The following is a 12,325-nucleotide window of genomic DNA, read 5'->3' as shown; positions in this document are numbered from 1 at the left end:
ATTATCTGTCATTTTCCTGAATGTTGTGTTGTACACAACACGGTGCCTGGTACTCTGTGGGTACTCAATAAGTATTTGTGAAATGACTAAATACTTTTGTGCTCACAACACTGCTGGACACAGCTGAAGAGTCTAAGAATAACCAAGAGCTATGGCAATCTCTTGCTGGGGTTGCTGTTGCTATTTCTTAGATAGTTGCTTGATTATTATTTATTTTTCAGCTGTGATTAAACCCAAGGCCTCACCCATGTTAAGCACATGGTCTACCACTGTGCTACCTTTCCAGTTGCCCCCCCCACCAATAACTGCTTAATTCTTTCTTGCTTTTTAATGATTAATTTTTAAGGTTCTTCTCTAAAGTTTAGAAGCTCATACCTGGTTACAATGTGGCAAAAATTTCTCCTGGTTTTAGTGATCACCCTAGTTTTATAGTCTTAGACAACTTTCACACAAATATATACAAACACACCTGTGCATAATACTATGCAAAGTTTCTTTCAGATTAAAAAAAAAAAAGGTTGAAATTTATTTCCTTGAGTTCTTCTAAGACCTTCCATGGGATCCAAGGTGCATCCCATAAGCTAGCACCCTCTTCTGCATTGGGAACCTCCCAGAGCACAGCTTTCCCTACTGGGACAGGAGTTCATAAATATGTTATAGTGTGGTTCAAAAGAGAATGTTTTTTAAAATATTTTCATTATATATATATATATATATATATATATATATATATATATATATATTCAACGGGGGATAAAAGTCTATGTGTATGTTTTATAGAAAAATAATAAAAGAGCTGGACGTGGTAGCACATGCCTATAACCCCAACTTGGCTCAAAGCCAGACAGCAATTTAGTGAGGCCCTAAGAAACTTAGCAAGATCCTGTCTCAAAATAAAAAGAGCTGACAATGTGGCTCAGTGGGTTGAGCACCCCTGGGTTCAATCCCCATTACTACTACTATTAATAATAGTAACAACAACAACAACAATAATAATAATAGAAGAAGAAATATCCATACTTCCCAGCTTAAGGAATGGAAAAATCCTGTGTGACCCTCTTGGATCATCATCCCCAGATAACAATGATTATATTGAATTACATATCAACCATTCCTTTATCTTCATTATAGCTTCAATATGCATGTGCTTAGTATTTTGCCTATTTTAATTTATCTATTTAGTGGTACAGGGGATTGAATGCAGGGGTGCTCTACCACTGAACAACATCCCCAGCCTTTTTTTTTATTTTTATTAAATATTTTTAGTTGTAAATGAACATAATACTTTTATTTATTTTTTCATGGTACTGAGGATCAAACTCAGTGCCTCACATGTGCTAGGCAAATGCTCTACCACTGAGCTACAATCTCAGTCTCTTATTTTTTTAAAATTTTGAGACAAGTTCTCACTAAATTGCTGAGAGTCTCACTAAGTTGCTGAGGCTGGCATTGAGCTTATGATCCTCCTGCCTCAGCTTCCTGAGTAGCTGAGACTACAGGCATGCACCACTTTCCCTGACTGGTTTTCATCTATTTTTTTAAATTGCTAAAAGAAGAAAAATATATATTTATATTTATTTATTTAAAATTACAATAAAGAACAATTTTGTGTTTTAAGAAAGGATTAAGGGATGGGGTTGGGTTCAGTGGTAGAGCACTTGCCTCAAACGTGTTTAAGGCACTGGGTTCGATGCTCACTTAAAATAAATAAATAAAGCTATTGTGTCCATCTACAACTAAAAAAATATTTTAAAAAGAAAGAAAGGATTAAATGGCTCTGTTCATAGAACATATCGAGGGGTCAGCTCAACTTGAATAAAACACTCAGCATTCATTTTACTTACTTCAAATTCCCCAGTATTTGTATGTGTGGTCTGACCTATACACTCACATGCTTGCTTATGTATTTATGAACATTACTGATCAGATGGTAGATGGGGCTTTACCCTACCTCTCCATCTCTCGGCTCCATAAAATCAGGACTATGCCCTGTAGTCACTCTGTATTACCTAGATTCCATCTATCTATCTCTATTCAGTTGTAATTAAAAATAATGGATAGAGGAGTACACAATGAAAATCTAAACATTTTGGGGGTGTTGCCTGGTTTTGAAATGGAATTAAATCAAATTTCTGCATCATTCTGTGACTTCTTTCACTCAACATTATGTTTTGAAGATTTATCCATGTTGAAGAGTTGAGCTGTAGCTCAATCAATACTCATTGACTTGAGTATTATAACATCAACTCCATTATCCAAGCTGAAGGAGAAGATAGCAAAATTTGAGTGACATTTGAGGGGTTGGATTGGGGTAGTGAGTTTTCCTCACCTGTCAGAGATGGGCACTTTTGGGCCTAGCAACCAGCCTTCCCAACAGTGTTCCAACCTCTGCTGCAGGAACAGGCCACACACACAGCCTCTCTTCTTCCTGCACGTTTGAAATGCTATGCTTTGGTGTAGGACAGAATTCAGTCTACTCAGGATGCTCTAGGGACATGGAGAAAGATGATCACTCTGGAGCTTCCTTGGGGGGATTTGGAAACAGTGTCCAGGAGCTTTCCAGTGGAGGCTGAAGGATTGGGAGAAGCTGGGTAATCCAGTCTCCTAATGTTCAAAGGGCTCTGTGAGTCCTTAGGCAAGGACAGAAGAGATGGCATTTCAGGAAGGTCCTCTCTGAGATGGCTTTCTTTGGGGGGGGGCAGGAGGAAATGACCGAGAGCAGCCAACCAGCTCTGGCCCCTATTTACATATTCATAAGCCCCCATGCTGGTTGGCTGCACTAAGCAGCCCCCAGTGTCCCCCAGCAGGGCTGGGTCTGTCAGATGGTGTCTTTATAGAGAAAGGGCCAGAGGCTCAGCCAGCCACAGCACCAAGCCTGCCTGGGGAGGAAGCAGGGAAACCAAAATCACTTCCTGAACCTAGCTTTCTGCCCAAGACTGGTGAAGACTGGGCCACTCTATGCTCCACTCCTAGGGCTGGACCTCCTGAGGACTCCCTCTCTGTGAGTTAAGCCATCCCTTCCATTTGCCTTCCTCTGTATTGTTGTTATTATTATAGAGTGTTTACTATGAAAGTTTTCAAGTATTAACAAATTGTTAATATGTTGCCTGCCATATTTGTTTCATCTTTTTTTTTTTTTTTTTTTGGCTGAAATACTTTCAGGTAAATCCCAGACATGGAAATATTTCGCTCCCTAATACCTTACTCTGTTAATACCCTGGATGCATTTCTGGAGGCCTCTTGAAACCTGGGGATGGGGCAGGGGGATCACCACCCCCATCTTAGAAAAGTGGAATGAGGAACACAGTGCGATTCTAGGGCTAATATCTGGGAGTAGGACCCAGACCCCCTAACTCCCAACCCAGGTACCTGGACAGCCACATGTGAGCATTTCTGATGTCCGGAAATGGTTTCCTAGGTACTGCAGACACTGTATGGCCCTAGGCAGTCACTGTACCTGTCCAGGCTTCTGTTTCCTCATCCATAAAGTGAGGGCAGGCCATGAAGAGCCGAGGATACCTGATACTGGTCTTTGCTGTTTTCATAAACATGAGAAAAGAGTTTTTCAAAAGCTAAATTTATCTGCATGTTGTGCCTTTCCTTCTTATTTAAAAAAAAAAACAGGATGTTAAGATTCTTTTCTTTTATGAAATATAAATAATAGAATATTGTAATCTTTTGAATCTTTATTTTTTCATGCTCTTACCTACAAAATATGATGTCACAACTCTCCAGGTGATTCAATTTTTTTTTTCTTTTCATTTTATTAATGGCTGAAGCCTGTAAGTCTGGAGACCACCCACTGTCCCATGCTTTCTAAGCCACAGCTAGCACTAGTGTTCTATGGTTGTGGGGCCACACAAACTGCCCTAGGAGGAGAGGAAGCTGCATTTGGAGGAGTACTTATCATTCATGCTGGAAAATGCAGGAAACTTGGCTTGTGTTACTACATGGGATCCTAACACAAGTGATTCACAGAGAAACTGAAGGGGAAGAGAGACAGTTAACTTGCATAAGATCACTTAAGAGCTAGCCATTCAGCTGAAAATCCAGTAACAGGTAAATCATTCCTCAATTCATAGCTGACAGTACCACAGACCACCCGGGCTCTGGTTCAGTTGAATCTGCATTTGTCTGTGGACAAGGCTGTCTGACCTGAGCCTGTCCATCTGACCTCCATTTCTTCCCATTTCTGCCAGTACAACAGAGTGCTGCTTGGGGCTAGACTACAAAAGGATGAGGTGGCCTTTGATTGGTGGCACAGTGGGGACAAAGCAGAGAGCCTCTGATCTTAGAAAATGAATACAGATGAGGTTGTGTTTGAAAACACCTTAGCTGAGCATAAACCTGCTATAGGACTTTGGGATGTGCTATTCTGAACAAGTCTTATATCAGCAACTAAAAATTATCTGGGTCTGGTAAGTAGATGGGAGCCCTGTTAAGAAGAATATAGATGAGGGCTGGGATTGTGGCTCAGTGGTAGAGCACTCGCCTAGCACGTGAGAGCCCCTGGGTTTGATCCTCAGCACCACATAAAAATAAATAAATAAAATAAAGGTATTGTGTCCAACTACAATCTAAAAATAAATACTAAAAAAAAAAAAGAAGAAGAATATAGATGTGACAAAAATGTATACATTTAACCAGGAGCGGTGGCACACGCCTGTAATTCCAGCAACTTGGGAGGCTGAGGAAGGAGAAGCATGAGTTCAAAGCCAGCCTCAGTAACTTAGATATCCTGTCTCAAAATAAGGGCTTGGGATGTGGGTCAGTGATTAGAGAAGAAGACAGAGGAGAAGGAGAAGGAGAAGAAGAAGAAAAAGGAAAAAAAAATATACATTTAGAAATGTGATTGAGTGATCATTTATGAATTGCCAGTGAAGGTCCCTTAGATCCTGTGACATCTGCATGAGATGAGGCATTTTCTTCTGTATTTCTCTAACCATATGTAGGAGGCATCTACTGAGGCACTAGGCTGATCCAATTTAGAATGTAACTGAATCTAAGAAATGAATAAGCAAATATTGCAAAGAAAAGCCTGAAGTTTTCCCAACAAAATCTTGACTAGAACTTTATCAAGGAAATGACAATATATCTTCTTGAAAAAGTCTTGAGCTTCAGTGGCAGTGATGAGAACAGGGTAGGTGACTTTTGTCTAAGGACACCCGCACCCCCATAATCCACCTTGCTATATTAGCCAGCTCCTTGCTCCCTAGCTGGAGCATGCTAGTGCCTAAATGTATATGCACCACAGAAGAGGAGACGCAGCCTGTGAGCTGCCGGTGGCCCCAGGGACATCCCTTCCCCTTTGTCCCATTTGGACAGAGCTTTGGGAAATCTCCAGGGAAAGCCACAGAAGGGCATAGACTGGCAAGGAGAAGGACTGCCATGTTCAGAGGAGATTGGTGCAATCGACAAAGTCACAGACTCCGGCTGTCCCTTTTCAGGGCCTGCCCCTGGGTTCCAACCCTTCAGCTGAAAGGGGACAATGCACAGCTTCTCTCTTTCCTCTTTCAGTTACTTGAAATTAACCTCACTCTCATTTTACACTCTGTAGCTATAAAATTCTAACTTTGCCATTATCTCAGGAGATCTGTGTTCTGCACTTGGGTTTGTAGCTAAATTTGTTCTTCCGGTGGTTTTTTTTTGGTCTGGTACCCAGGAATGTATATCTAGGAAGGAGGCGATGAGAGAAAAATGCAGATTGTTGTTTTATATTTTTTTATTTATTTTTTAGTTGTAGTTGGACCTAATACCTTTATTTCACTTATTCATTTTTTTGTGGTGCTGAGGATCGAACCCAGGGTCTCGCACGCTCAAGGCGAGTGATCTACCGCTGAGCCACAACCCCAGCCCCCAGCTTGTTGTTTTACTTAAAGCAGTTTTATGCTCACAGTAAAATTCAAAGTACAGAGGTTACCCATTCATCCCTTGCCCCCCAAATGCATAGCCTCTGTCATAAATGTAAAAAAAAATTAATTAACAAAGGCAAAATTTGTCATTTTTAATTAAAAAAATGAAATATAAACTAGGCATGGTAACGGTCCTGTCATCCCAGTCCTTCTGGAGGCTGAAGCAGGAGGATTATCAGTTCAAATCCAGCCTCAGAAATTTAGAAAGGCCCTAAGCAACTTAATGAGACCCTGTTTCAAAATTTTAAAAAGGGGGACTGGGCTGGGGTTGTAGCTCAGTGGTAGAGTGCTTGTCTGGCACTTATGAGGCTGGGATCGATCTTCAGCACCATATAAAAATAAATAAATAATATAAAGCTATTGTGTCCATCTACAACTAAAAATATTTTAAAATAAAAATAAATAAATAAGGGCTGGGGTTGTGACTCAGTGATTAAGCACCCCTGAATTAAATCCCTGGTATTTTATATATATATATAGTGTGTGGGGAACACACACACATATTTATAAATAAATATATATAGAAAATATGAAAATGTAGGAAAGTAAAAATAAGAAATAGAGAAAAAGATTACTCATGGCTCCATCATTCATAATAATGATTACTAACATTTTAATATATTTCTTTCTCATGCTTTTTCTTTGTATTTTTATATCTAACTTTCTCTTAACCCCCCATTATTATAAAATAATGTTACACAAACTCTGCTTAATATAATTTTTTGAATAGTTACATAGGATAGCATCATGGAGATGGCATCATGCTTTATAATTTATTTAATCCGTTTCTACTCATTTAATATGGGGATGATGATTTTTGACATAAATTCATGAGTATAACCATGATTTTTTTGGTTTAATTACATAGACATTGAAACATGACTCAAATTGTATAAACATTTTTAAGTTTCTTCATATATACTGTATAAATATGATCTTAAAAATATGTGAAAAATGAGCAGGCACTGAGAATCAAAGAAATGCAAATAATGATATAATATTTTCATCCATAATATTAGCAAAAATCAAAGAGTGTTGTTAAAGATAAAAGGATATGTGCTCTTTTTTTAAAAAAAAATTTTAGTTGTAGTTGGACACAACACCTTTATTTCACTTATTTATTTTTTAATTTTTTATATGGTGCTGAGGATCGAACCCACAGTCTCGCACGTGCAAGGCAAGTGCTCTACCACTGAGCCACAACCCCAGCCCCAGGATATGTGCTCTTTTATAGATATATTAACAGGAGAGCAAATTAGCTATTTAAAAGTATATTTAGTGCTGGGGATGTAGCTCAGTGGTACAGCACTTGCCTAGCATGTACAAGGCTCTGAATTTAATCCCCAGCACCATGAAAAAAATATTAAAATAAAAAGTATATATATATATATGCATATTCTTATAAAAATTCATCTATAGAAATATAAGCAGTGAAAACTGAAGGTTTTCCTTCCATTTCTCATCTCCATCCTTAGTTGATACATTTCTGGAAAGCAGTTAGGAAAGAAGCATAAAAGTTTAACATGTTTAGTCTCTGACCCTGTATTTCTGCTTCTAGAAAAGTATCCAAAGAAGCAAATAGGTTAAGTCCCCATATGTAGATGAAGGAGTGTTAAGATTATTCACAGTAACAATAGTTAACATTTATGAACAGTTATTCTGTACCAAGAACTATTTTTAAAACATAACATTTATTAACTCATAAGATCCTTAAAACAATCCTCAATAACACCAGGTATTGTGGTTATTCCATCTTACTGCTGAGAAAAGTGAACTATAGAGAGGTCACAAAGCTAGTGAAGTGGCTTGGGGGTTCATGCTTTCACCTCCATATGATATTGTTTATTTTTATGGTGAAAATTAAAGGTAGGAACTTATCAATCCAAAGAGAACTTACTAATAAATTACAATATGTCTATACAATGGACTGTAGATTTATACTCATTGATATGAGAGAGAAAAGGAGAGTATAGAACTATATATCTACAATTCCATTTTGTTCTTTTAAATTATACAATTATGAGAAATTATGAAAATTTCATAAAGACAAAAATGTTTGAAAAAAGTGATTCACACTAAAATGATAACTGTGGTCTTTCTCTCGGAGAAAAATCTTTTTTCTTCTTAATATATTTCTATATTTGGGAAGTAAAATAATCCTGCATTATTTTCAGACTCTAAGAAAAACAATAATACTATTTTTAAAGGGTTGTCGCCATTGCTGCTTCTATCAATGCATATGAAATTTCTGCTATTTAATTTTCAAACAGAAACCTCTCTGCGGGGTGCAGGTTCGCCCCCAGATAGGGGATCTGGGTAGCATACTGGTCTCAATACAGAGGTTTCCTGTTTCTCTGCAGCCCAGATGCAGTTTCCATGATTGTCTTACAGAGATGGCCGTAAATATCTCTGGACACCTGGCTGGAGTTCCAATTTCTGGTCTCAAGATATTTCTGTTGGTTCTTACTTCATTAAACATGCTGGCTTTGTCTCTTACTCTGGTAGTTCTGCCTTCTGGAGCACACAGACCACGTGGAACCTTAGAAACAATAACTTTAATAAACTTTTCTATGTACCTATAACCTTGTTCAATTTCAGAAAATGAATATTAGCATATTTATTAAGATGTGTTAAAATTATAAATTTGCTTAGGGATAACTGATATCTTTCTGAGTCTCCCTATTCATGGGAATTGCAATGCTTAATCTGCAAAGAGCTTTCAGGAAAGCAGTGGTTCTGTGTTCTCTGTCTACACACCTACAAACCTGTCTGTGTATATTGATTTTGTTCCATGCACAGGGCTCTATGTTAGGTGCTTGAGGAATCTGAAATTTAGTACAGTCATCCCTTGATGTTGGTAGGGATGTCCTTGGTTCCAGGACCTCCACCGATACCAGAATCCTCAGACACTCCATTCCTTCGTATCATATAGCACATTATACATACCACACTGTAAGCTTTAAATCTCTAGATTGCTTATAATTCTTTTTTAAAAAATATTTATTTTTTATTTATAGGTAGACACAATATTTTATTTTTATGTGGTGCTGAGTATCAAACCCAGTGCCTCACACATGCTAGGTGAGCACTCTACTTCTGAGCCCCCAAGCCCCAGGATTGCTTATAATTCTTAGTACAATGTAAATGTTATATAAATCGCTGTTACACGGTGTCTTTTAAAGAAGAATGACAAGGGGAAAAGTCTGGACATATTTATGGAATTTTCTTTTAATATTTTTAACCTGGTTAGTTGACTCTGTGGATGCAGAAATTGCATATATGGATGGCCAATCATACCACAATTGAGGAGACAAAAATCAGTATAAATGACTTGTTTATAGAACAATTTGTTCAACTGAGTGAGTGAGCAATTGGCAGTCAACCACTATTAGGAGACCAGATAAAAAGGGAGCTCACAGTCTAAAGGGAAGGCTTCAAAGAGGATAAAGTAACAATTCAGTTGGATTTTGAATGAGTAGGGGCTAGGCCATGAGGAAGCAGGAGAAGGGCTGTCTAAACCAAGGGAATGATAAATGCCAAGACATAAGAAATGTGGCCCATTCAGGAACACAAAGACAGCTCACTCTCCCAAGTGCTAAGGACAGCAGCTCCAGAGTTAGAACAAGACCATGTTTATGAAAAGCTGAGGCATGAGAATGTCACGGTTGCTGGGAATCCAGGAAAGATTTTGATTCCACAGAGGGCCATAGTAGATCACATTTTAGAAAGTCGATGCCACTGTCAATGTCACTGAGAAAACTGAAATAACCAAAAGGGAGCTTCCACCAACTGCCATGGCTACATTTACCAACCTGCCTGCCTGTGTGCAGACACTGCCGTCTCTCCTGCCCTGTGGATGAACCTGAAGCCAGTCCCTTCAGGTATGTATAGACCTCACCCACTCCTTCCGGCCCAAGGACACAGGACTTTCTCACTCTTGCCTACATTAACATATTTTATCTTCTTTTTTTTTTTTTTTAAAGAGAGAGTGAGAGAGGAGAGAGAGAGAGAGAGAGAGAGAGAGAGAGAATTTTTAATATTTATTTTTTAGTTCTCGGCGGACACAACATCTTTGTTGGTATGTGGTGCTGGGGATCGAACCCGGGTCGCACGCATGCCAGGTGAGCACGCTACCGCTTGAGCCACATCCCCAGCCCCATATTTTATCTTCTAACAGTCTTCAGGAATGCTGTTGTTATTTCTCCTATATTGAAAACCCATCTGTTGACACTACTTCCCCTTCTAGTCTCACTGTCCCATTCCTCTCCTCTATACAAACCCCCTTGAAAGTTGTCATATTCAGTGTCACCAATTCCCCCTTCCTGTCTTCTCCCTTCAGTCCACTCCAATCAGACATTTTTTTCCCTCTGTGCCACCAAAACCACTGATCAAGACCCTTAATAACCACATCACTAACTTGAATAGTCACAGACCCTATGGTTCACCTCTCCCTTCTACAATCAACTTCTTCGCTTGGCTCCCAGGACTCACAGGGACCTGGATTTCTTCCTACCTTACTGCTTGCTTCTTCGCAGTTACCTTGGTTGGTTCTTCCTCCTGCCCCCAGCCTCCTCACATCACCATGACTTTGCCCTCTTCTATCTACCTTCACCGCCTTGGGCTCATCCAGTTACCATACTGGCAACCCTCAACTTTATATTTCTAGCCCAGATCGCTCCCACTGAACCCCAGGCTCATTTGTCCAACTGCTTCTTTTTTTTTAATTTTTAAAAATTTTAGTAAAGATTGATGTGGGTTTTTTTATACCTTTATTTTATTTACTTATTTTTACGTGGTGCTGAGGATCAAACCCAGCGCCTCGTACGTGCTAGGTGAGCGCTCTACCACTGAGCTACACCCTAGTCCCTTTAATTTTTATTTATTTATTTATATGTGGTGCTGAGAATCGAACCCAGTGCCTCATACATGCCAGGTAAGTGCACTACCGCTGAGCCCCAGCCCCAGCGCACCAATTGCTTTCTTGACATTTTCATCTTCATCAAGCTATCTATTATCTCAAATGCAACATGCCCTTAACAGAGCCCACAGTATTCCTCCAAACAAAGCCTGCTGTTCTGCAGTTCTCCCATCTCAGTTCGTGGCAACTCCATCCTTTCTTGCTCAGGACAAACACCTTGGTGGTGTCAGTGCTGTTTAATTTTCTTGCATCCATTCAAGCTGTTAGTAAATCCCATAATATAAAATAATGAATCCCACTCCCACTATTATATATAATTATAATGCATCAATTAAACAAAAGAGCATTTCACTTATAATCCTCTACTGGATCCTTATTTATCTCAGAGTAAAGACCAACTTTTTACATGGCCAACAAGACCTTACACAATGATCCTCCATTTTTATTTCTCATGTTATTTCCTCTGTTGCCTCTGCATGAATGTTAGCTCTACACAGGCAGAGGATTTTGTCTGTTGGCAGCACTCAATCCATATTTGTTGAATGAATAATGAAAAAAGGCCAGAGAGAGGAGAGGCTAGAGGAATGGAAGAGGTCATGAGGTACTGGAATTATCTTGGTGAAAAATGGTAAGATCCTGAATCAGATGGTAATGATGGGAAAGGTATGGTGGGATGGAGTTTAGAGCCATTTTACCATAAAGCTATCAGCCAATCAATGCTAATGATGAGGAGTTAGCCACCCCTGGCTTCTGACTTGTAGAGCAAGAGACTGGTACAAGGTGAAGCAAGATGAAGGGGCAGCTATAGAGTTTGGGTTTGAAGATGCTCAGTATGAGCACAAACTGTTCAGTGAGCAGTTGATGTAAGCAAAAATAACCAAAATGGTTTTGGCACATAATGAAAACATAAATAACCAGGACTTCATGGATCAGCAATGTTTTTGTTGTTTTTTTTAATATATATTTTTGGTTGTAGGTGGACACAATAGCTTTATTTTATTTTTATGTGGTGTTGAGGATCGAACCCAGTGTCTCACATGTGCTAGGCAAGTGCTCTACCACTGAGCCACAACCCCAGCCCCTCAGCAATGCCTTTTATTCAGCAACAGAGTCAGGGTCAGACATTGGAGGGGCTTACTTTCTGGGTAGAAAATGACCACTGGTTATAGAAGGGGTCTGGGTTTGTTTTTTTCTTTTAGTACTGGGAATTGAACCCAGAGGCCCTTAACCACTGAGCTACAACTCCAGCCCTATTTTATATTTTATTTAGAGGCAGGGTCTTGATGAGTTGCTTAGGGCCTCACAAAGTTGTAGAGGCTGGCTTTGAACTTGTGATCCTCCTGCTTTAGCCTCCCGAGCTGCTGAGATTAACAGGCATGCACCACCACACCCAGCCAGAGGTCTGGATTTTATAGGTAACACTGAGAGATGACTTAATCACTTCAACAGAATGTGTCAGTTTGGGCATTCAGGGAAAAGACTGTAAAAATTTGAA

This window comes from Ictidomys tridecemlineatus, chromosome 5 (assembly GCF_052094955.1).
Source record: "Ictidomys tridecemlineatus isolate mIctTri1 chromosome 5, mIctTri1.hap1, whole genome shotgun sequence".
NCBI classification, from domain to species: domain Eukaryota; kingdom Metazoa; phylum Chordata; class Mammalia; order Rodentia; family Sciuridae; genus Ictidomys; species Ictidomys tridecemlineatus.
This window is presented reverse-complemented; position numbering follows the sequence as displayed.